This window comes from Schistocerca nitens, chromosome 7, assembly GCF_023898315.1.
Source record: "Schistocerca nitens isolate TAMUIC-IGC-003100 chromosome 7, iqSchNite1.1, whole genome shotgun sequence".
Classification (NCBI taxonomy): Eukaryota; Metazoa; Arthropoda; class Insecta; order Orthoptera; family Acrididae; genus Schistocerca; species Schistocerca nitens.
Window position 1 is genome coordinate 297,184,791 of NC_064620.1, and position 27,511 is coordinate 297,212,301.

Below are 27,511 nucleotides of genomic sequence, written 5' to 3' on the forward strand. Positions count from 1 at the left end.
ATATCTGTTCAGTTGGCAAGGTCAGAACACTTGTTGTACACCACTAAGCGCAAGTTGCGTCACAGCAGCCGTATTTGGACGTGAGTAGTGGAACAAGGCCAGCGTCACTCCATCCTCCATTGTTACCAAATGTATTCAAGATGGCGAATCCAAGATGGCGGCGATATATATGGCAACATCGCAATGACGTCATGAGTCTGGAGCTCCAACATGCACAAAAACCAGCGGTATCTTGTTCTTCTTAACTGAATGCTATTACATCACAACACTTCCTACGAGGGTGAGTCAAATGAAAACCTCAAATTTGTAATAACAAATGGAAATTTCGTACCATTACCCTGTAAGTTGGTAAGTGTGCTACAAACAGCGTGCAGAATGGCCTGTAGGTGGCAGCATAGTGCAGATGCACACATACTGTCGCAGTATCAGTATAAAGATGGCCACCCCACTTGCGACTTGCACCAGGGAAGAACAGAGTTCTGTTATTCGGTTTTTGCGTAGTGAAGGTGTGAAACCTATTAAAATTCATCGACGAAAGAAGGTTCAATACGGTGATTCATGTTTGTCACAGCAGCAAGTCTATGAATGGAGTAGGAAGTTCACAAATGGTGTGACTTCAGTGGAAGATGCTCCTCGTCCAGGTCAGGCACAACGAGTTGTGACTCCACAGAACATTGCAGCAGTTGAAGCCATGGTGAAGGAAAACCGCCGAGTGACACTGAATGACATGGCAGAAAGTTTACAGATTAGTCATGGGTCAGCACACCACATTGTGCATGATGTGCTCCAGTTTCACAAAGTGTCTGTGAGATGGGTGCCATTGCAGCTGACGCCTGAAATGAGAGAACGAGGTGTTGATTCTTTCTGAAGAACTTCTTTGGCACTTTGAACAAGAAGGTGATGGCTTCCTTGCAAGAACCGTTACTGGGGACGAAACCTGGGTTCACTTCCACCAACCGGAAACAAAGAGAGCGAGGAAGGTATGGTGCCATTCCTCATCACCAAAACCAAAGAAGTTTCGAACAGAACCATCAGCAGGGAAGTTTATGCTGATTCTCTTTTGGGACGAAAAAGACGTCATTTTGGAGCATTACATGCCTAGAGGGACCACTGTCACCAGTGCATCATACACAGATCTCCTAAAACAATCATCTGCGGCCTGCAATCAAATCAAAGCGATGCGGATTGCTGTCAGCAAGTGTCCTTTAGCAACATGACAATGCAAGGCACCACACTGCCCGTACAACAGTTGCAACAGTCACAGACTTTCATTTTGAGTGTCTTCCTCATCCACCATACTCACCAGACCTTGCCCCAAGTGATTTCCATATCTTTGGACCACTCAAACACGCAATGGATACGCCACACAGTGCATAAGTGGTTGCGCGGACTACCAAAAGAAATTTTTTCTAAATGAATTTATGCACTTTGTAAGCTCTGGAGGACATGAATTGAGCGTGGGGGAGATTATGTTGAAAAGTGATACAGCTTTGTACCACTTCTGCACAATGAATAATACTTAAAAAAATATTTAAGGTTTTCATTTGACTCACCCTCGTATTATGTTACTATACACTGATAATGGGTGCTAACCTTCTCGACATGGGCGCATCTGGAGAAATCTTGTGTACCTGAATGGGTGAGAACTCGGCTAGCTCCATTCATCCGTGAGACGCAGAATGTACAGCTGCACATAAAATCGGTGTCGCAGGACAGGCTGGTCAAAGACAGTGCGATAGGGTCTTTCAGTCTCTAATTTTATCCGAAGACTGTGAGAGTGCTCTGTGACTCCCATTTGCATAGAGAGAGATCGTAAATTATACAATATGCTCAAGGTGCTAGAAATATGTAGAGTGATGTGTGGTATACTTTGATGATGTATGTGTTCGAGCATTAACAATGAATGAACGTACTGCACAGTCATCTGTCTACATTCGCAATGATAGTCGCAAAGTAGAGAAGGGATAGTTAAGCTATGATACTGAAATTGGGAAACATGCAGTCGTATCATTGGTCGATGTTGAAATTACTGTAAAATTGCTAAAATTGTTCGCACTATGAACTGTGATGCTTATTATTGCAGTACATCGACGGAGTCTTTTCCATTTCATCCGTTCTCTGGTACACTGTTGGTTACCACATAATGATTGACTGACATCGCCTGTCTGAAATGGATTTGTTGAAGGGGCAACACCTTCTGGGTATGACTAGCACCAAAACAGTGATCACATATAAGACTGCAATATGAGGAATCAGTTGAAATGAATGCAGACCTATCAGCTATCCTACACTTTGATGGATTAGTTTAAATATAGAGGTCCTCAATCACCTTTGACTGCAGAACATAATGTTCTAAGGAATTGAATACACTAATGATTAATAAAGAGAAAGTAAGTATTTGTGACGTATATCGCAGGTCTTGCAAGAAAGCAATAAAACACAACTTCCTCAAAACGTCATCAAAATTTTAATTCTGCTTTTAACAGAGGTTCAGGGCACTCTCTTGCCCTAAGGGTGAGAAAATGCCCCTAAAGGCAGAAGAATCAATAATGATCAAAAGTTTAATTCTGCATTCAATTTCCAAACAGAAAATGAAATGCCTTCTCTGTTCAAGTTACGAAGAGGAGACCCTACGAATTTAATGCTATTGAAATGCAAAGAAACCTGCCAAGCATAATTTAATCGTCCTACTCTTACGGTATCCCATTGACCAGCAGGTCACTCTTGTTTCTTTCTCTACTGATTTTTGCACCCTAGGTGTGCGACGCACTACCTAAACAACACAGGACAACGGCAAAAAATGGTGAGGTGACCGTTTGCGACAAGTGGAAAATCAGGGTTCGAGTCCCGGTTCGGCAAAAATTTTCACCGTCGTTACTCCATTGAACTGTTGATGATCGTCCGTTTTCGCAAGTGCGAATACATTTCATGTAGGTATCGTGCCGTTCACGCGAGATTGGCCACGCCACAATGCACCGAACGGGTGTTCCGCTTTATTTATGAATGCAACGGGAATACAGTCACTGCGATGGATTTTCCCAAATTTACTGGCACAGACATGGACTGGTCTCCATATTCACTCAATCTGACTGCTTGTGACTTCTTTTTGCGGGGAACATTGAAAGACGTTGTCAACAGGAACTGTCTCACCATGTTGGACGAGCTTCAATCGGCGATCCGTGTGCAATCTGAATCCATTTCCGCTGGGATACTACAGGATGTAGTGGCAAATTTCATTGTTCGTTTACGCCACCTCTCTACTGCGAGCGGCGGAAAATTTGAAAAGCTGTGATGTGACTGCAAAGACTGTTTACAGGAAACGAGTTTATTAATGCATGCAGATACGAGATGTACTGTGTACAACGACATCTATTAGGAGTTTTTGTAACAAGTATTTCGATTAGTGTGTGTGTGTTTTAGCGCGCACAAAGTGTTTCGAAGCTTCTGTATAAACTTACAGCTTTCACAATAAACATACCGTTTGTTTGCATGTTAGTTAACTTTAAAACCATGAAGTGCTTTTTTGGACATTCTGTATTCTCAGAGAATTGATGTTATCCACTAAATATTTTTATGGTTAAAAATTTTGGTATCTGAAAGAAAACAATAATGTCATGAATGTATACTAATTACATATTTTGAATTATTAAAATTATTATGTACGTGATTCCTGTAAGACAAAACTTAACGTGGTATCTTTTTCAAGTAAAATAAAAAGTAATGCTAAATCTGATGATAGAGTTTTATTCCTTACTCTGTTGTCATAAAGAAATTATTTTCGTGTCCGCATCGGACACTCCCTGTAACCAATGCACCAAATGGACGGACCCATTGCACCCAAAACGTTGATCATCGCCGGGAACTCCTGAAGCCCTCCTATTGGACCTGTAAGAAAACAATTTTGAACAAATCATTTTCGCTATATTTTCTCTCAGCATACATAGGATAATTGAAAATGGTAATTTCTAACAAAATGGTGGCATCTTCAAACAAATTTCATTTTCTTCACCCATAAAATCGAGACAGAAGCGTGCAAGATATTGCCCGCCTGCACATGGCGAGAGTTTTTACGGCTTGTGTTCGTGCTTCCCAAAACCTGGCTTGGCCACCAAGTTTACCAGAGCTCTTCCCAAGGGAGAAGATTTGGAAAATTATTTGCAGGGCCTTCCAACTAGCTCGAGATTCTGACAATCTAACGCGCCAATTGGACCGAATTTGGCATGATGTCCCTGAGGTTGAAATCCAACAACTCTGTCAATCAATGCCAAACCTAATAACTGACTGTGTAAGGGCCAGAGGAGGACTATTGAGTTCTGATTGCTCAATTTGCGACGCTCTTTTTCTTGAATAAATCATCAGTGTGTTCTGATATTGTAATTTGTTGTCCTGTACAGGTACATTATATCCACCGTTTTCCGTCCCATTTGGATAATTCTTTCGTGGTATGTCATTTTTTTTTAGTCCGTTATGTAAGCTTTCAGTCAACTCTATGGACCTCCGCAAGCAGTGGGACAAGGCCAACAAGAGCACATTTTGTTAGTGCAAGTTGCCTACATTCAGAGGCAATATAAATACAGGGGCAAGCCTATTGTTCTCTTTCGATAGACATATCCTTAACCTATTGTTCTCCTAAGAGTATTATGACCTCTGGGGGTAATCCTTATTTTTTTGATTGACAGGTCCTTTATTTATTGTTCACCCACCCATGCCCTTAAACCTCCCAATACTCCAACGCTTCTCCTCCCCCTTGCTGATACAGGTATACTTTCAGGCCTGGGTTATTCGAATAGCCCCTCTCACCATTATGAATTTGATTGGCTACTTAATTAAACTGATCAAATAATTAACCCCTCCCACTCTGGTAAACTCCCAATCCTACCCTCCCCTCACCCCCTCCCCTACCTGGAAATTGGCGGCTCTGTGCTGGAGAGAAAGGATCTTACAACCGGAAATTCAATTACATAGCTGAAGGTATAGATGGATAGGTTTTGTTTACTGGGTTCCATAGTTAAGCTCAACTCCAGGCAGCAGCTCACTTCATGATTTCTGTAACCCTGACAGGTACCATTCATGTGACAAAAGATTAGTAGACAGTTGTCCATGTAATGTGTGAGAGATAGCTTCTTGCAGATTTATTTGTAAAAAATTCGGTTTGCAGGGATTCGATCTCTCTTACTCATTGTTCTCAACTGTTTGGGAAGATGCAGGTCTTGTAAAATACATCAAAAAGAAGTAGTTAAACTCATCGCTTTTCTTTTTATTTCGATTATGCAAGGAATACCGTCATGAAACACCCATCTTACATAATCACACTGTCAAAAAATCTTTCGATCCTGAAGCATGCACCATCCATTACTCAATCGGGCCACACGTGCAGACTGCCCAGAGTGAGGGTGCCCCAGCGGCCTCCCGTGAAGTGGCGACATGTCCATCAGTGGCTGTGTGGGCCCCACAACTTTGAGACCAAATGTCACACTAACCCTCGAACAAAAGCGCCCAATAAATTCCTGTTGAAACACGTGCTCTCTATTTCTCCTCCTGTAACGTGCAACTACAGGGCCTACACGCACCATCGGTCATGGTCGGACCATACCACAAACAAAGCAGCATTTACCAATAAGCCTCTGGAGAATACCGACGCATGTGAGAACTGCTTCCAAGGCAAGTGTCTATCAGTGTCCTAATTACAGATCACATTACTAAATGCCACCAATCGTGGACCAGATATTGGCATCTTTTGATCTCCTACCCTCAAACAAAGCATCAAGTGGCAGCATTCTGTTGATCATAACATTCCACACTCGCTTCCTGTCTTTGCTTTTCTCAAGAGGCCACTCCCTGAGTGTCTGTGTGAACCAACATCCCGAAACATGCAGACAGAGGTTTGCATCTCTCCTCAAACTACAGTGTTCCTATTGGCTACTGGTGGAGATAAGGGAGAGCTGATGCAATTTAGATATCAAAAATATACTGAAATAAGCCATTTGCACTACCCTTTCAAATTAATTGTTAAACAATTTACAGGAGTCAAATAGATCATTTAAAATACTCACCTCCACCTTACAATGATCATTCTTCATAATAAAAAATATTTTCAACATTTGAGTATCACACACAAACATTATGCAAATCAAGTATTGAAATTTGCACCACAAAAGTATCATAATGCTAAATATATCCAAGATCCTGTACGCACCAACATTTGAGAGCATAAACACCATCCTCCACCACAAAGTTCCACTAAACATACCTGACAAAAAAAATGCTACTGATCACACAATCTAGCGATCGCAATTCACGCACCATTCACTGTCTACAGCGTAGTACCCATCTGCACTGGCTGAGAGAGAGACCCACACCCGAACACATGCCAACTGGCATTTGGAGAGGATGTCTGGGGCACCAAGGATATGATTCGTGACTTCGGGTTGTCTTCGTTATGATGATCTTTTAACAATATTTGGATCTCTCGCCTACACAATGAGAGATGACCATCATAATAAAACTATTTGATGAAAGAATACTTAGAGGGAATATAGCCTATGCCATAGTTCTGTACACGATTCTCACAACAAGTAATGGTACTTTAGCGATGTAAAAACGTGTGTATTGTCTGATTTTTCTATCTTCGAAAATAACTCATATGAATGGGACGAATCTGCATTTAACGTGAGAAACATCGTTAAAAAGAAAAGGTGAAGTGGTTTTTTAAACTGAGTGGTCTATGTTGGGGTGGTGGCATTGTTTAGAACTACTGTGTACATCCAAGCCGCAGCTGCTTGTTTTGCAGTGCACTGCCTGCGGCTGCAGCAGTGGTCATGAGGATCAGCAACCAGAAGTAACAGATTAGCTCAGCCTGTGATGGGTACTAAGAATGCACTGACCTGTCTGATCTTGCCCATGGAAGCGAGGACTGGCAAAGTGACCAGTGTACTGGGGGACTGCGACAGAAGTGATGGACATTTGCGCTGGAGGTATTGATAACATCTGAATTCCTACCACTCCCATCATCCCCAGATTTCCTCCATGGCCAGGGGTGGTGCACTCTGGCACTCTGTCATACATATGCATCCACAACTATGGCTGTGGCAGTAATTGTCACTGAGCTCTTTACATCGAGCTGGTGGTGCACGTGGGGGTGGGCATAGTGTGTGTGGAGATCGGGAAAGGAGTGTGCAGGGTGTGCAAGTGTTTTCAGCTATCTCCGACATCTATTCATGAAAACTACTGCCATCAACTGGATCGTGGTTTAAGTGTGTCATGTTTAGTGCTTCTTAATACATCACAGTGGGCTCTAGCACATTGGACTCGCATTCAGGAGGACAACAGTTCAATCCGGCGTCTGCCCATCCTGATTTAGATTTTCCGTGATTTCCCTAAATTGCTCCAGGCAAATGCTGGGATGGTTCCTTTGAAAGGGCACAACCGGCTTCCTTCCCCATCCTTCCCTAATCTGATGAGACCGATGACCTCACTGTCTGGTCTCCTCCCCCAAACAACCCAACCCCAACAGTGCACTCTGTCTTGAAACGGTATTTGCTGTTGTCCCTTTTGTAACACGTACCTTCCTACCTCCTTCAGAATGTAGCAGAGAGAACCAATTTAGGAATTTTAGTGTACTTTTAAAAACCCAATCGTGACATCAATTTCCCAATTGATCAATTTATTGTTTCTGATAGTTGTATTGCATGTACACATGTGTTCAGGTGTGGTTCTCTCTCTCTAGGCTGGCGCAGATGGGTGCTACTCTGTAGACGGTGAATGGTGCCCGCCCTGTGATCGATAGTTTTTGTGAGTGGTAGCATTTTTTTCATTAGGTATGTTTAGTGGAACATTGTGGTGGTGGGGGTTGATTGTGTTCTCAAATGTTGGTGTGTATCAGACCATGGGCGCTATTAGCGCTACAATCTACACTCCTGGAAATGGAAAAAAGAACACATTGACACCGGTGTGTCAGACCCACCATACTTGCTCCGGACACTGCGAGAGGGCTGTACAAGCAATGATCACACGCACGGCACAGCGGACACACCAGGAACCGCGGTGTTGGCCGTCGAATGGCGCTAGCTGCGCAGCATTTGTGCACCGCCGCCGTCAGTGTCAGCCAGTTTGCCGTGGCATACGGAGCTCCATCGCAGTCTTTAACACTGGTAGCATGCCGCGACAGCGTGGACGTGAACCGTATGTGCAGTTGACGGACTTTGAGCAAGGGCGTATAGTGGGCATGCGGGAGGCCGGGTGGACGTACCGCCGAATTGCTCAACACGTGCGGCGTGAGGTCTCCACAGTACATCGATGTTGTCGCCAGTGGTCGGCGGAAGGTGCACGTGCCCGTCGACCTGGGACCGGACCGCAGCGACGCACGGATGCACGCCAAGACCGTAGGATCCTACGCAGTGCCGTAGGCGACCGCACCGCCACTTCCCAGCAAATTAGGGACACTGTTGCTCCTGGGGTATCGGCGAGGACCATTCGCAACCGTCTCCATGAAGCTGGGCTACGGTCCCGCACACCGTTAGGCCGTCTTCCGCTCACGCCCCAACATCGTGCAGCCCGCCTCCAGTGGTGTCGCGACAGGCGTGAATGGAGGGACGAATGGAGACGTGTCGTCTTCAGCGATGAGAGTCGCTTCTGCCTTGGTGGCAATGATGGTCGTATGCGTGTTTGGCGCCGTGCAGGTGAGCGCCACAATCAGGACTGCATACGACCGAGGCACACAGGGCCAACACCCGGCATCATGGTGTGGGGAGCGATCTCCTACACTGGCCGTACACCACTGGTGATCGTCGAGGGGACACTGAATAGTGCACGGTACATCCAAACCGTCATCGAACCCATCGTTCTACCATTCCTAGACCGGCAAGGGAACTTGCTGTTCCAACAGGACAATGCACGTCCGCATGTATCCCGTGCCACCCAACGTGCTCTAGAAGGTGCAAGTCAACTACCCTGGCCAGCAAGATCTCCGGATCTGTCCCCCCTGGCCAGCAAGATCTCCGGATCTGTCCCCCATTGAGCATGTTTGGGACTGGATGAAGCGTCGTCTCACGCGGTCTGCACGTCCAGCACGAACGCTGGTCCAACTGAGGCGCCAGGTGGAAATGGCATGGCAAGCCGTTCCACAGGACTACATCCAGCATCTCTACGATCGTCTCCATGGGAGAATAGCAGCCTGCATTGCTGCGAAAGGTGGATATAAACTGTACTAGTGCCGACATTGTGCATGCTCTGTTGCCTGTGTCTATGTGCCTGTGGTTCTGTCAGTGTGATCATGTGATGTATCTGACCCCAGGAATGTGTCAATAAAGTTTCCCCTTCCTGGAACAATGAATTCACGGTGTTCTTATTTCAATTTCCAGGAGTGTATTTTTGATGGAAATTTCATTACTTGTTTTGCATAATGTTTGTGTGTGATAATCAGTCATTGAAAATATGTTTTATTATGAAGAAGGATCACCGTGAGGTGGATTTGAGCGTTTTGTGCAATCTCTTTGACTCCGTAATTTGAAAGGGCAGTGCAAATGGCTTATTTCATCATATTTTTGATATCGAAATTGCATTAGCTCTCCCTTTGTCTCCAGTATTATCCAATAAGAACACTGTATTCCAAGGAGAGAGCCAAACCTCCATCTGCAATATTCAGGACATTGGTTCACACAGACAATCAGGGACCGGCCTCTTGTGAAAGACATAGACAGGAATTGAGTTTGTAGATTGCTGATCAACAGAATGCCGTCACTTTATGCTTTGTTTGGGGGTACAAGATAAAAGGAGGCCGATATGTGGTCCGTGGTCTGTAATTAGGACGTTGACAGGCATTTGCCTTAGAAGGAGTTGTCAAAAATGGTTCAAATGGCTCTGAGCACCATGGGACTTAACATCTATGGTCATCAGTCCCCTAGAACTTAGAACTACTTAAACCTAACTAACCTAAGGACATCACACAACACCCAGTCATCACGAGGCAGAGAAAATCCCTGACCCCGCCGGGAATCGAACCCGGGCGTGGGAAGCGAGAACGCTACTGCACGACCACGAGCTGCGGACAAGGAGTTGTCGATTGCATGGGTAATCCACAGGGGTTTAGGAAGTAAAGACTGCTTTGTTTGCAGTTCAGTCTGATGGCACCGATGGCGCATGTAAGCCCAGCAGGAAGAGAAATAGAGAGCATGTGTTTTGACAGGTATTTCTCAGGTGCTTTTGTTCAGGGACTAGCATGACATCTGGTCTGTCAGCCACAAGGCCCACGTGGATACCGGCGCGAGGAGTAGCCACAGACGGACATGTTGACACTCTACGGGAGGCCGCAGGGACACCCTGACTCTGGGCAGTCTGCACAGGTAGCACGACAGTGTGAGGGATGGTGCGTGCTTCACAATCGAAAGATTTTTAACAGTGTAATTACATGTGATGGGTGTTTTATGATGGTTTTCCTTGCGAAATCGGAATAAAAAGAAAAGCTATTGATTTAATTACTTCTTTTCAATGTATTTTACGAAACCTACATCTTCCCAAACGGTAGAGAATGATGAGCAACAGAGATCTAATCCCTCAAAAAAGAATTTTTTATAAATAGACAACATATATTCTGCTATGTAATTGAATTTCCTGTCATGAGATCCTTCCTCTCCAGCACAGAGCTGCCAATTTCAGGCAGGGGAGGGTGAGAGGAGAGGGTAGGGTTGGGGGGGGGGTTACCAGAGCGGCAGGGGTTAATTAATTGATCAATTTAATTAAGCAGTCAATCAAATTGATAAGGGTGAGAGGAGGCTATTCAAATAATCCAGGTCTAAAAGTGTATCAGTGAGTGGGAGGGGGAAGAGTTGAAGTTTACCTGAGGGGTTGGGAGTGGAAGGGGGAGGGGTTGGGGTGGGGGAACAACAAGTTAAGGACCTGTCAATCAAAAAGAAGGATTTACCCCCAGGAGGTCATAATCCTCTTAGCAGAACAGTAAGTTAAGGACCTGTCAATCAAAAACAGAGCAATAGGGTTGCCCCTGAATGTATACTTCCCCCTGAATGTAGGCAACCACACTAACAAAATGTGCTCATGTCGGCTTGTCCCACTACTCATGCAGTGTCACTTACCTCCCAACATCTGCCCACAGTATCAATCCGATTCAGTCAGCCAGCGACCACCTATGGGTATTGTGCATTGATCGCAAAAACAGCACCTCCAGTTGGATTAGGACATATTACAACTGAAACTGCTGTTATTGCCACCAGTTATGTACAGTTTTGAATCATGTAATTGGTCGTCTGATAGCTATAATGTGATGGAAGTTGGCTTGGGGAGTTTAGCACGTTTTGGCTACACTGCGTACTTTATGTTTGGAGGCACTGGTAAGTATTATTTACTTGGTGACTAAGCGGGAGTCAGGCTATAAATCGAAAAGTCCTAGGATTTTTTTCTTTAAGGGATAAAACTATGTCGTCAGATTTAGCTTTACTTTTTATTTTGCTTAAAAAACAAGTTACGAAGATCGTCGATTTTTATTGAGTTCGAAGAGGGCTACCCCCTTAAGATTTCTCATGCAATCCACGTACGAAATCACATAGATAATCATTTTAATAACACAAAAAGATCTAGTTAGTACACACTCACGATATTATACTTTTCTTTCAGATATCAAAGTAGTTATTAATGCAGAAAGTGCGAAGTTGCAACCTGGTTGGGTAGGGGGGGGGGGGAGGCACCTTACATTGTAGGTCCCCCTACAACTGACTGGATAAGCCAGTTTGGAGAATAGAAGAAGATATTACAACAAATAAGCCCTCGGTCACAAGTATTAAGTCAAAATTGACCAGGTGTCGACGCTACTATGAGCGTCGCCTTCAGAATTAGACTAACTGTTCTAAAACATATTAGATATATAATACATTAATAAAATTAAAGTTTGTACTGACTGGAAAGAGATGCAGTACTTACAAGTCACATATCAAAAAAGATCTAAGCCGGAAAGGCGACGTCATGAATAGTTGTGAGATGGCGAGCCGCTAAGGGCTGCTCGTACTATGAACAAGGGTTGCAACAAGACTGAGGTGCCCACGTTAGAAAGTGTGGGCAAGTAAACATGGTGTTGCTACGAGCACCATCCAGTAGCTGCAGAAACAGCTAGGCTAATGTACATTCAAAATTAAACACATGAAATTGTAATGAAGCTGATTCAGGCATAACGTAAGCACTAATAATACTGAGATGAAGTTACATATTTATCTCCTTTAAAGAGATACATTTTGTAACGTAAAAAAAACGTCAGTTACGACATACAAGAAAACAGCAAAGACGTAACAGGAAAATATCATTTCGGCAAACTGCATGAGGAAATCTGAATCAAAGACTAAGCAATGGCTTTATACAGTCGAAAAAGTTTTTATTTCGCAGCTGCAGCTGTTCGTTGAGAATGAGGCCATCATGACGAGAGAGATGTTTGAAAATCTTCAATTCCTCTAAGACATCTAACTTACGCCCCTTCTTTTCGGTATGCAGAATATTGTTATCGCCTATGGCTTTAGGCAGGTGTCCAGTAATTAAGAGATGATCGGCAAAGGATGAACTTAGGGGACCTGGTGCCGTTCTTTCTCAAAAGATGTTCTTTATATCTGATGGTGAAAGCACGTCCAGTTTGCCCTATGGCCTATATAATAGGAGCAGTAGGTATCGCAGATGATATTATAAACGTCAGAACTTTCTGTAGGGGAACGAATTATGAATGAAGTTTCTCTTTAGATTATTATTAGTTGAGAAGGCAACATTGCAGTTGTATTTGTTGCGAAGCATGCGCTGAATCTGATAGGAAATGGGTCCTATGAAAGTTTTTTTGGGTTAATTTCAGTGCATGAGGTGTTGAGCGTGGTAGTTCTTGTGGTTTTCTTTTTTAGGATATCGTCCACTATGTTAGGCGTATATTCATTATTGACTGCTATGGTTTTAAGCAAATTAATCTCCTCATTGAACACTTTTCTGTTGAAAGTGGTATGGAGGTGGCTCGGTGGACGGCAGAGTGAAAAAAGGCCATTTTTTGAGACTGTGGATGAAAAGAGGAAGCAGGCACGATTAGGTCAGTATACGTTTCTTTTCGAAAAATATTGAAAGTGATGTTATTGTCTTCTATTGTAAGCATCAAGTCTAAATAATGTAATTGGCGGTTCTCGTTTTCGAGTTCAATAGTGAAAGAAATTTTTTCATGGAGGTCGTTAAAACGTTTAAACATATGATCAATGCTATCGGCGGGTCCGTTATAGATGGCCAGAATATCATCAACGTATCTTGTGTAAGAAAGGATACCTAGTGAAGCGGCTGAGACACGGTTAAACAGCTTTTTTTCCAAGGAATTGATGAAGATGTCGGCAAGGATGCCGGCTAAAGGGTTGCCCATAGCGAGCCCATCAGACTGCTGGTACAGTTGTCCGTTGAATTCAAAGTAGTTGTACTTGACAACGACATTAATGAGATTCATAAAATCGGTAATATGTTCATCTGATAGATCTTTTTTAAATTGACGTAAATTTTCTGCCACAATGATGAGCGTCTCATGTACCGGGACATTGGTATAAAGATTTTTAATATCTAAGGAAAAGAGCTTGGTGTCTGAACTGCATACTAAGTTTTTAATATTTTGGACCAAAGCGTGGCTGTTAGGAACGGAATAATTATTTTCGAAAACGAAAGATTTTTTCAAAGTTTCGTGTAGAAATCGGGCCAAATCGTGATATGCGCTATTCATGCTATTGGAGATTGGACGATTAGGTTTATGAATTTTGAACTGGGACCGAAGTTTATGAGGCTGAGGTTTCATATTGATGAGTAGTTTCTTTTGGAAAGGTTTTATAAGAAATTTTGCATTGTTAATGGCTGACCTTACTTCTTTCTGTAATTTAGGAGTCGGATCATCATGCAGCTCCGATATGTTGTTTTCACTGAAGAAATTTTCAGTTTTAGAAATATACTCAGAAATATAAGCAATGACTAGACAAGAACCTTTATCGGATTTAGTTATTAAAGCATTTGCTGTTTTAAGTTTATTATTAATGGAACTTACTAAAATTCTGTCGTTATGCGTAGCATTAGACAAAGTAGCTGCATTTTTCTCTAGCATGCGAGTTACATCATACGCAATTCTGGCTTGAGAAGCATTATCTATCTTATTATAATCGAAACCGATTTTTAAATCAACAAGCATATTTTCTCTCACATTTCTGTCTGACAGGTTAGGCCTGACATTGTATTTTAGTCCTTTTCCTAACAGGACGTTTTCATTCTCAGTAAAGACGATGTTGGTTTTATTTAAAATTCTTTCATGAAAGACGTGACTGCTTTTTTGAAATGTATTCTGAGGGCATTTTTCATCAGAAAGCAGACAAAAAAAATTGCTGAGCTTCTTCTCGTGTTTCTGCATTATACCTATTTTACAAATCTCCACATGTCGTCAATATTAAAAACAGAAGAAGGCAGTGGTTTATCACCTCTAATACAACCACACCTAGCAACATTACTTTGTGGCTTCTTACAGCCTTACATTTACACTGGCATTTGATTGGTTAGGAAGGACTTTTTGTCGCCCCTTGGATGCCCTTTGTATCTAGTAGTTCTTCAGTGATTTATGTGCGGAGGAGCACGAGTGTTGGCTTCATTTTCCTGGTGGCGGCCTTGTTGCGAGAAGTGACACGTTCACAGATTCCAGAAGGCGGCGTTAGTCAGCTGGCCAGTTAGGCGGAACTCGGCTCGCAGCGCAGAGGTGCGCCGGCGCCTGGCTACTTGTTTTCGAGGATGTCGCCTGTCCCATTAGCATTGGCTGACGACACACCACTGAGCTGGCGGACACACACTCACATTACGAACCTCTTGCTCACGTGGACTGCGGAGAAGATATAAATTTCTTTTAAAAAGGACGGCAAAAGAAGGATCTGTCAGTCTCTGGGAAGGGTGCTTACGTTACTCCTAATCGTTCAGAGGTATCCAATATTATCAACGTGAACATGGCGTATATCCAGCGTCCCCCGATGTTATTCAGCAGAACTGAAAGTGATGTGATGCCCTCATTGCATCCGAGCTTATTCTATGGGAACATATGTTAAACGTTAATTACAAGGAAGCAGGGAGTCAGAAAACAATACGGGGCTAGAAATTCATTAAAAGCAACAGGATGTTTAAAAAAGATTCGTCCGTTTTCACAAGCCTAAATCTACAACAAGAATGACGACATAAGCTTAGAGTTAATTTTAAGTTATACGTCGATACTAAAGGTTTACTTTGCCGCCCCTTGTAAGTTGCTGATAGGAAACAAGAAGCCTCAAAAATCAATTTGTAAATTTCTCATCTAACTTTTGGAAAATAAAAGAGCGTGAAAGGTAAATGTCACAACAATGGCAAGCAATTATAGAGGATTATGCCCTTCACTTGTTCGCCCACGTACATATAACTGTTGCCTGAAACTGCAGTAAACATTCCAGACATGCAAAGGCGAAAATCCGCAGCCTGATTTTACCTTCCGTCAACAATAAAACCAGCACGGCTCGTAGGCACACAATTAGAATCAGCAAACCATATCAAGTCCCCATCAAACCAAGACAGATATGGAAAGACTCTCCACCAAAATAAATAAATAAATAACATAAATATTAACTTTACAGAACATAAATGGAAAAGATGCAAAGATCAGTATCGCGCTCACATCATTTATACTCTCGAGTTGCCATACACTGCAGACGTGTGTCCACAATCGTAGTCCGGAATTGATAATGTTGAGTGTAAAGTACGATGTTGTCAAAATTGTGAGAGGTCGTTACTATTATAGGCCTGTAATTGAAGAACCAGGCAAGGATCCAAACAGCGGAGAAAAGTGGGCGGTGGGTTGCGGAGGAATATCACTGAAGTAACAAATTATTGTCCGTATACAAAATATTTTATATATTTTATTATTATTATTAAAATCCTAGGGCACCTGTGCCACGTTAAATATGGGTGTGACGGTAATTATTTTTGCGTGGAGGAAGGGAAAGAGAGATCCGAAAGCTGGATCCACTCCTGCGAGATATCACGACCGAGATTTAGCTAGACCTGGAACAATCCAATATGAGTAGCAATAGCGATGGCAATGAAGCGTAATGTATTCATATTGTACTGGAGACCACTTGTAATGCGCGTGATGTTTGATTGGCAGCTCTGCTGCTGATATTTCCCCTTCACTCTACCTACCGTAAAATAGCATCCAACGCACAAAGGACTTTTTGTGATTCGCGAAAGACGTATAGCACTCAAAGAGCGATACTTACTGACGACTGTAGCTAAGTTATCAGCAATTGTTATTCATAAGCTTGGTTAATCTCCGCCATTGCGCTTTGGAATTGATATCATAAACAATATGTATCCTTTGTTATTGAAACAGCTTTCGAATGCCTCGACTATACTACCCAGCATCTGGCCTTCTGCTTAATGTTTAGGACGTCTTATCTCATGAAATATTAGTCGCACATTCATATAGTTTTGTAGGTACATTCGGCGGCATATTAGAATACTGCCTGCAAAATATGTTACGAACGGAGTGAGTAGCAACGAAGTAATAAATTCAAACTTCATGCACGATGCCGCAGTTTCTCACGTATCTCACTGTTTATGACGTCATATGTCCTGAACTATGTGTAGTACAATGATAAAATGTTGCAGGTACATTCAGCAGCATACGTGGATTCTCTCTGCGAAATTCACTGCGAATAGAGTACGTAGCAAAGAAGTAATAAATTCAAACGTCATGCACGATGCGGCTGTTTTTCACGCATCTCGTTCTATATGACGTCAAATCTCTTGAGCTACGTGTTGTGCAATGATATAATTTTGCAGTTACATTCAAGCATACTGCTTGTAAAATGCGTCACGAATAGCGTTAGTAATCAAGTAGTCATAAATTATAGCATCATGCCTCATGTGGTACTTTTACTGCATAAACAGCGCAAAAATAGTAAGCGATAAATATTTTTCCTTTCACCACTTTGGAGGGGCTATGAGCGAGAAAAAATTTCGTAAAGGTTTCAAATTATGTTTACAGTTTGTTGCAAGTCGCTAAGTGCTGTCATTCTCAAATACTGTCATGAAGTCTGTGAATTCACGCGTCGTGGGTCAGGTTTCTTTTTCACGCACATCCCGAACCGTTTGATAGGTAGGTGGTTCTTAACCCATAGCTACTGTCGCCTGACAGTAAGGTAGTTGTGTTCCAAGTTTGGTTGAAATCGGTGCAGTTGTTTCGGAGGCGATGTCTAACATACATGCACACATACATACTCACACATATATACATCCTTTTTTGTAACATTCATGGATGTGTGTGTGTATTCGGTAATAGAAAATGTTGCACCTTGAGCAACCAATCTGATCACGCTTTCTGGAGGCATTCATCACGTTGTCGGTATTAAATGATTAAACTTTCATTCCGTTCGGAGCTGATGTCCATTAACATCAATCGGCGTCGTGACCCACTTGGGTACTAACACACTCCTGTAATCGCTGTGGCATGGAGACAGACTTTGAATGTCTTCTTGCGGGAGCTATTCTATGTCTGAAACACATGTGTCAGTTCATGGACATAGCTGGCTAGAGGCTCGTACATATTTTCGACCAAATCCCAGCTACGCTCTACAATGATAAATCAGTGGACAGAACACGCCAGTCAACGATCAATACATTTCTCAAAGCGTTTGTGACGTGAACTGCAGTGTGAGATTTTGCATCTTCCTCTTGAAATATACAACTTGATATCTTGCTCGTGAAGGATATGACAACAATTAACAAAACAGACCTGTTGTCATATCCACTCCACAGTCTGATTGCAGGAGTTGTATGAGTCTCGAGGACCATTCCCTCGTGTGTCCTTTTACCAAATCATCTATGGACACATTGTAGTGGATCTGGCAGCAACAAACACTGAAAACCACTGAATGCCAATGTTCCAGTTGATTCTGGCTCTTTCCCATAGTGTCAGTGGCAAATAATGTTTGGTAACTCAGTGTCACGGCCCAGTTTCCAGTAATCTGTTTTCAACAGCTCGTGGTGATACTCTGTCTCTAATCTCTGATAAGATTTCAGCCATTGGCAGTTGTCTACTCATCAGAGCCAGACAACAATTCTACAAGCCTCTAGTGGCGTTTTCCTCGTGGCATCACCCCCTGGTGTCCCCCAGTTGGTAAGGCATCACAAGTTTCTGTTAGACGCCGACAACAGTTGTGCACGATCCAGTGGACCCAATGAAGCACACCTGCCGTGCCACACCCACAGTTGCTCCGTAACATGAGCGCCTTCCGCCGCCACACTATAGGGTGGGCAGTGGCAGCAACATCGCTCATTCGCAATCAGGCACGGTCCAGTCACAGTGGAGCCGGCATTGAGATGCAGCCCAGTCGTGGTCCTCACTATCATTCGTGCCACAGCCTATGATGCTCTCGTTGCTGTTTCATTAGCTGGACTTTTTGCTGCAAGTTCATTTCTAAAGAATCTTCGTATACTCGTAGAAAGATACCATTTAAGTAAAGCTTTTGGTTACTGTATTTGCTTGTTCATTAACAATTTCTGCTCCTGTCCAGCTTTTGTACGACGACAGCTCTACACGACTCTGTGGCCTGCCTCTCCTTACTTTTGCGTACGAACTAGTGTACAACAGTCCTTCGAGAAGGATTTGAGCATGCTCCTGTTGCCAGACTGTTCTCCTGAGTCCGTCTCGTCACCACTCGCTCTGCAGTCATTGTACTAAAATGGCGATCTACATCTACAAACATACTCCGCAATCCACCATACGGTGCGTGGCGGGGGGTACCTCATACCACAACTAGCATCTTCTCTCCCTGTTCCACTCCCAAACAGAACGAGGGAAAAATGACTGCCTATATGCCTCTGTACGAGCCCTAATCTCTCTTATCGTACCTTTGTGGTCTTTCCGCGAAATATAAGTTGGCGGCAGTAAAATTGTACTGCAATCAGCCTCAAATGCTGGTTCTCTAAATTTCCTCAGTAGCGATTCACAAAAAAGAACGCCTCCTTTCCTCTAGAGACTCCCACCCGAATGCCTGAAGCATTTCCGTAACACTCACGTGATGATCAAACCTACCAGTAGCAAATCTAGCAGCCCGCCTCTGAATTGCTTCTATGTCCTCCCTCAATCCGACCTGGTAGGGATCCCAAACGCTCGAGCAGTGCTCAAGAATAGGTCGTATTAGTGTTTTATAAACGGTCTCCTGTACAGATGAACCACTTCTTCCAAAAATTCTACCAATGAACCGAAGACGACTATCCGCTTTCCCCACAACTGCCATTGCATGCTTGGCCCACTTCATATCGCTCTGCAATGTTACGCCCAAATATTTAATCGACATGACTGTGTCAAGTGCTACGCTACTAATGGAGTATTCAAACATTACGGGATTCTTTTTCCTATTCATCTGCATTAATTTACATTTATCTATATTTAGAGTTAGCTGTCATTCTTTACACCAATCACAAATCCTGTCCAAGTCGTCTTGTATCCTCCTACAGTCACTCAACGACGACACCTTCCCGTACACCACAGCATCATCAGCAAACAGCCGCACATTGCTATCCACCCTATCCAAAAGATCATTTATGTAGATAGAAAACAACAGCGGACCTACCACACTTCCCTGGGGCACTCCAGATGATACCCTCACCTCCGATAAACACTCACCATCGAGGACAACTTACTGGGTTCTATTACTTAAGAAGTCTTCGAGCCACTCACATAAACACAAACACACAGTCCCCGGCAGAGAAAATCCCCAACCCAGCCGGGCATCGAACCCGGGACCCCGTGATCCCGAGGTAGAGACGCTACCCACTAGACCACGAGCTGTGGACATCACCATTGGGAAACAATTGTTGTACAATAGGATGGATCTGATCAGCCAAAATGAACGCATAATCCTTGGGAGTAATTCGGGGGCCCATGGCTGCCCATGTCATCGCCAAACTCCTACCATATGAAGAAAGGCTAACCGGCCATTGACCTTCTTCTTCTGTGCTGGATGCACACGCATTGCCCGAACTCTTACGGGACTCGGTAAGATTGTCTGCCGCGAGTAATGAGTGTAATGGGCAGAGGCACTGCAAATGTAGTGTGTGGACATTAAGTTGGGAATGTGGGTCTCACGGGGAGCGTGCAAGCGATAAATCCCTGCAGTCGCACTATCATCTGTGCCCTCAATGGCTCAGATGGATAGAACGTCTGCTATGTAAGCAGGAGATCCCGGGTTCGAGTCCTGGTCGGGGCACATATTTTCAACTGTCCCCGTTGATGTATATCAACGCCTGCCGACAGCTTAGGGTCTTGATTTACTTATCATTTCAAACTCCTACCATGTTTCACTATCGGTAGCATCGTGGTAATGGGAGTAAGCCAGGGGTAAAATCGGTCAGAAATTGGAAATAGTGTGAAACAAGAGTCATCCGAGCAAATGATGTCCTTCCATTGCTTTATAGTTCAAGTTTCATAACTTCAGTGCCACGTTTTCGTATTACGGGCGGTTACATCAGTGATTTGTGGTTTTGGGATCCCAGCTCGCCCTACAATCCTCAGCTTCTGGAGCTCCTTTCGTATTGCTTTGGTGCCGACACGGTTCCCGATTGCGGCACTCAGTTCTGCAGTGACTTTGGCAGCTGTCGGCCCCTCAGTTTTCGTCACAGTCCTCTCCAACGGCCGTCTGTCACAGTCACTCAACGAACACTTTCGTCCGCGTTGTGACGTAGCGGAAGATGTTTTTTCCACTTTCCCTGCGTGTGGTTTAAATCTTCGATACGGTGCCTCCTAAAATATCAAACTCTTCTGCTATCTTGGTTACGGAAGCACCCACCGTATGAGAACAACAATTGACCCACGATCGAATTCACTTTGCTCCGGCGTACGAGTAATGCACTCACTTCTACACAAAACACTGTTATGTTCACAATTGCCTCTTGTAACGTATTGAGGACACTGCACAGGTGGCGTTCATGGTTAAATACAAAAGTGCACGTGCAACTTGGCTCGTATCTTCATTTATGTTAAAATATATATTTTTCGCGGTGTTCCCATATCTTGGTCCAATACTTGTATAATCCTCTGAAAAGCGCAGTGGGAACATAAATGAGTGTGGTTGGTGACGGTTATTTGCGGATTTCATTTTATATTCGTAACATTCACAGTTCGGCTAACCTAAATTGTTCGCATTTAAAGCTACAATAATTAGCGAAAATGGTAATTTATATACTAAATTCAGTCATTTTACAAGTGGTCGATTGAAACTGGTAACTTGCAATGCAAATATTGCGGAAATGGAAAGTGCTATTGATGTGCCGTTTTCACAGAATGCGTTGGTAGTCAGGGGCTCTTATTGCTAGCTAATACACAGATAGTAATAATACTTAGAAAGTGTATGTTTTACACACACACACACACACACATATATATATATATATATATATATATATATATATATATATACTTTTTTAAATGGAACAATGCCTATCGATATTAACAAAGTAAATGTAGGGAAATTAGAATATCAGTGGCGTTTGTTGCAGGATTCTAGTGCGAGTTGTTTAAAAGCTATCGTAGTCGTGCAGTAGCGTTCTCGCTTCCCGAGCCCAGGTTCACGGGTTCGATTCCCGGCGGGGTCAGGGATTTTCTCTGCCTCGTGATGACTGGGTGTTGTGTGATGTCCTTAGGTTAGTTAGGTTTAAGTAGTTCTAAGTTCTAGGGGGCTGATGACCATAGCTGTTAAGTCCCATAGTGCTCAGAGCCATAAAAGCTATCGTATTTTGAAAAGTTTCCAAGTGGACACTTGTTTGTGTCATCCAACCTGCGAAGTTGCTATGTAAGAAGTTGTTATGTTAGCTTACAGTGTGCTTGTGCGTTCCTCGAATGCATTGCAAGTTGCTAGTCAGTTAGTTCAAATGTGTGTGAATTCCTAAGGGACTAAACTGCTTAGGTTATCAGCCCCTAGCCTTACACACTATTTAATCTAACGTTAACTAACTTATGCTAAGAACAACACACACACCCATGCCCGAGGGAGGACTCCAACCCCCTGCGGGAGGGGCCGCGTAGTCCGTGACTTGATGCCTCAAACCGTGCGGCCACTCCGAGGGGCAGTCAGTGTGTCGCAGTCTAAACAGTAGGTCGGGAGTGGACGATGAGATTTACCAATGCAAAAAAATGCCGACATGTTCATGGTGTATGGAGAGTGCAGGAAGAATGCAGTTTGTTCTTGTACGCTGTATGCTGTATATCCCAACAGATGTCGGCAACCATCTCGGCAAGTATTTCTCAACCTCTTCACCCAGTTACATGAAAGTGGTAGTGTAACACCTAGACAACGTAACACAAGGAAACAAGTGACGGCAGAAGAGGGGGGACTTAATGTTCTTGCTGCTGTTGCAATTGATCCGCACTTTAGCTTCTGCGCAATCGCACGAAGAAGCGGCATGAGTCAGGCTAATATCCTCCGCATTCTCCATCGACATAGGTTCCATCCCTGTCACATCTCTCTCCATCAAGAGCTGCATGGAAACGATTACTTAACTTCTGTACATGGACATTAAGACAGAATTGTCCAGATGTATCATGTATCTCGTTTAGTGTAAACGTATGATGTGACTAGCGAATTATCAGCTCATAGACCCGTTTTTCGTACACGGAACACTGAACGTGCACAAGTATCGCAGCCTCCTAACAGAACATCTTCCAAGGATGCTAGAAGACGTTCCTCTGCAGATTAGGAGAAACCTCTGATACTAACATAATTGCTGTCCATCCCACAGTGCACGAGGTACTGCAGCATGTTTTCACGCATGACGTACTACTGCAGTCTGCTTGGGCTTCTTGCTGAAATGCTAGCTCATGTACAGTAATCATTCCACATCAGACTGGAAGCGTGTATTGTCCCTGCCGGAGGTCATTTTGAACACAACCTGCTATGCTCAGTTGTCTCGTTACATAATTAGTATTTGCACTTGTGTAGTTCTCTAGTGCGTACTACCGCAGGTACTGTGCAAGCGTCGGTATGGGAAATATTCAAAATACGATACCTCGTAAACGACTCGCACTGGAATCTTGCTTCTAATGCATCCTGTTTTTAGTTTGATGTCAGTACGCATTGTTCCATTTAAAAAGTGTAAGTTTGCACAAAGAATACATTTTCTCAGTATTATTAGAATCTGTTGTTCGGCTAACAGTGGACTACCAATGCATTCTGTGAAAACCGCACATCAATAGTACTTCCCATTTCTGTAATATTTACGGTGCAAGTTTTAAATGATTCACCCTGTATATTACTTCGCTGTTTACACATAATTACATATAACACACGATTTTTCACAACATATCATGATACACAGTACGTAAGCTCTGGAGATATAATTACCACAGGATTTTACCGTACAGTTGTATGCCATGTATAATCATTCTTAATTGTAAATCAGTGACGTAACACCGGTACTTGGTCCAACACTAGTTTACTTTCTGTTAATAAGATACATAAAGTTTATTATTATGATTAGTTATTTATGAGATGAACAAGAAAAGTCAGCTTACTATTTGTCCGTATATCGCGTCACACTTTACAACTTATTTTCTGAAAAAATTGTTTAGGATTGCAGGGAAAATCTACTCAGATTTGATGCTTTGTAGGTTTCTTGGCAAAGTCCGTATCAATTTGAATTGGAATGTAACAATAACCTAAAAATTATGCACTAGGTTCAAATGGTTCAAATGGCTCTGAGCACTATGGGACTCAACTGCTGTGGTCATCAGTCCCCTAGAACTTAGAACTACTTAAACCTAACTAACCTAAGGACATCACACACATCCATGCCCGAGGCAGGATTCGAACCTGCGACCGTAGCAGTCGCACGGTTCCGGACTGCGCGCCTAGAACCGCGAGACCACCGCGGCCGGCTTATGCACTAGGCAAGAAATAAAGTATCTCATATTAGTTGAAACAAAAGGAAACCAAAATGCGTTTTCACGTGAAGCCTTCAACAGTGATAGCGGCTTTAAACCAAATAATATGCCGTGTGTGCCTTTCCGTATTATTAAATGGCTAACTGGTACACGATCCCTGTTGCAGGTTGCCTATTTAATGGCGTCCGGGGGCAACAAAAGTTTGATTTTCAATATTTCACATAATCAGTGACTGAATGTAACAATTTAAAATGCTGTCGTAATGTACTCATTAAGAGCCAGAATATTATGTTAATGGTTTGAAATAGTAAACAATGTTCAAATGTGTGTGAAATCCTAAGGGACCAAACTGCTGAGGTCGTCGGTCCCTAGACTTACACACTACTTAAACGAACTTATGCTAAGAACAACACACACACACACACACTCACGCCCGATGGATGACTCGAACCTCCGACAGGAGGGATCGCGCAGTCCGTGACATGGCGCCTCTAAGCACGCGGCTGACACAGTTTGATAAGTATTACAGTTGGAAACCGTGTATATGTCTTGAGGCAGGTAGCTAACGGCACACAAGTTACCCAGATTATGGTTCAAATGGTTCAAATGGCTCTGAGCACTATGGGACTCAACTGCTGTGGTCATAAGTCCCCTAGAACTTAGAACTACTTAAACCTAACTAACCTAAGGACAGCACACAACACCCAGCGATCACGAGGCGGAGAAAATCCCTGACCCCGCCGGGAATCGAACCCGGGAACCCGGGCGTGGGAAGCGAGAACGCTACCGCACGACCACGAGACCCAGATTATGTTCACACAGTATTTGAGAATGAGAGCACTTAGCCACTTCCGACAAACTATAAACGTCCGCAGCTTGTGGTCGTGCGGTAGCGTTCTCGCTTCCCGCGCCCGGTTTCCCGGGTTCGATTCCCGGCGGGGTCAGGGATTTTCTCTGCCTCGTGATGACTGGGTGTTGTGTGATGTCCTTAGGTTAGTTAGGTTTAAGTAGTTCTCAGTTCTAGGGGACTGATGACCGTAGATGTTAAGTCCCATAGTGCTCAGAGCCAAACTATAAACATAATTTCAAAATTTTTTCCGAACTCTTTCTCGCTTCCACTATTAACATCAAATATGTAACACATTAACTCATTTGTAATCAAACGTTTGACGCTGGTTTACACATGCGAGTTCGATTGTTTAAAGAATCGGGAGTGGCGGGTTGCCTGGTGTTAACGGAACGCCAATGATGGGTGCGGCGGGAATCCCCTAGGCAGTTAGGCAACCTCTCAAAATTAATTGCGTAATACATTTGAGGAGCAGAATTCCACAGGATGAAGAGACTAACAAGAGGCCACGACGTTCGGATCTTGATCAAACTTTGTACACTTTTAATAGTCCATTAGGACAACATAATGTGTAAGTGGTAAGGCGTGCTACTTAGGCGATTTCGAGAAAATCGCAAAAGTTTCACACGTCAGTGACGTACCTGTGCGTTGCGACCGTGAGCCTGAGCTGACAAAGGTCGTTCAAGCTCCGTAATCGGTCGGTCAAATGGCTCTGAGCACTATGGGAATTAACATCTGAGATCACCAGTCCTCTAGAACTAACCTAAGGACGTCACACACATCCATTGATTCGAACCTGCGACCGTAGCGGTCGCGCGGTTCCAGACTGAAGCGCCTAGAACCGGGCCACAACGGCCGGCAATCGGTGGGTCGCTGGATCGAGTTCGTTCATTTTTATTTTTTTCAACACTAGGCATATTATATTGTATATATTACACTCGAAAGGTAATATGATGAGAAGACACATGTATTTGCATGAACTTATGAATTTCCATTGTTATTTGGCTGTTTATTAATTGTTATTACTACAACCAATATTATGCGACTTTTATTTCTATAGGCAAGCTAAAAACTTTATTAAGTGCATTCTGAATTGTTTCATGTTTGATTGACAACGAACGAGAAATTAATTCTCGTGAAGATACTATTAAAATACATTTAATCCTACATCGCCAGTTCTTGGCATCATTGTTTACGAAATTGTTGCGTTATGTATGGTTTCACCCAAATTGCCATAAGAAAGAAAATTTTTCAAAATGTCAGTGAGCTTTGTTTTTACTTACAAACTCTGAAGATTCTTTGTGCAAGCGGAAATCTGCATTCATTCGATGTAGTAGATGAGGTTTTAATTCATGTTTTCCATGTCTCCATCAAAAATATCATCCTGCAATTTATAATGTTGAAAGCACATCCAACGATTAATCGTATATTATACTCATATCCTGACATATTGTAATGTTTGATTTGGTCTTTCCACGCCTGTCCCTCGTCCTTGAAAGCTGTGTCTGTAGATCGAAGCGTCCATGTGCAAAGCAGTTCTTGGTACCCTGCCCGACTGCTAGTATAAGGTATTTCGGAAATTCCGACAGGCATACATTTTTAGGAGAACTTATGAGTTTCGTCATTTACTTTTCGATGGAATATTTGTTGTGAAAATAAAAGTTAGCAAAGAACCAAATAACATTTCAAATTCAATAAACGTTCGTGCAAATACACGCGTCTTTTCATCATATTACCTTTCAAATGTAATATGTGTGAAAGAATATGACTAGCGTTTAAAAAAAATATAAATTTAAAAAAAAACGTGATCGGGACTTGACCGATCATTGAGCTAGAACGCTAACCACATGACCGCCACCACCTCGTGTTACGGAGTGCAATGCACAAGTACATCACCGAAGCGATTGTCTCGTCTATGTAGTACGCCTTACACTTTCACATTATGCTGTCCTAATGGACTACTAAAGGTTTACAAAGTTTCTAGTAAATCCGAGATCTAAGCATCGTAGTCACCCCTTGGAAGTCTATTTACTTGAAGCTAAATCAGTTTAATGATTCTGTCATGATCAATCAGAATTTGTGCTGGACGAGGAATAGAACCCAAATCATCTGCTTAGATCGAGTATTTTCATTGTATCCTTCCATTTGGTTCCATCTCTTTCGGCGCGTTTCGTTCCGATTATGCATTTCCCAGTGGGTCGGTGGGTTCAGTGGAGAGCGGAGAGGGGGGGGGGGGGGGAGCCACGGTCGTCCGTCATGTTCGTTCCTCTGCCGCTGGAAAACCCTCATTTATTCAGCTGGCGAACATTCGAGGAAAACAGAAGTGACTGAGAAAGTTAAGCTCTGTCGTAGAAGCTCTCTCGAATTACCTAGGAGGTTAAGATGACTGGTTACGATGAGAAGGATTTGAATCTCGATCTGGCATAAATTTTCGCTCGTTTATTTTGATTTCGATCCCACTGATATTATATATGAAATTCAGTGAATTTAATGCTATTAATGTATGTCAGTTTATTATACAACGTTAATGCTTCAGCATGTCATGATGCTTGGCATTTTCCTGTAAATTGGTTACGTTTAGTAATATTATGTCTCCAAGCTCGTCGTCAAATATGTGATGTCTATAAAACCTGCGTACTCGGATCGCTAGACAATTCAAACAAGTCGTATAAATGAGTTTTACAACAAAAAAAAGTAAATGATAATACTTAACTTTGACAACTACA

At 43.1% G+C, this 27,511-nt stretch overlaps 1 protein-coding gene across 1 annotated transcript in view; it reads right to left on the reverse strand.

Moving 5' to 3' along the window:
• Nucleotides 1-3,868: 3,868 nt before the first annotated feature.
• The window catches only part of LOC126194883 (ATPase family protein 2 homolog), a 180,890-nt gene continuing 157,247 nt past the window's right edge, over nt 3,869-27,511 (reverse strand). Inside the window, exon 12 of the transcript XR_007538522.1 lies at nt 3,869-3,885. The gene's annotated coding sequence lies outside the window, so the exon portion shown is untranslated. The remainder of the gene's footprint in view (nt 3,886-27,511) is intronic.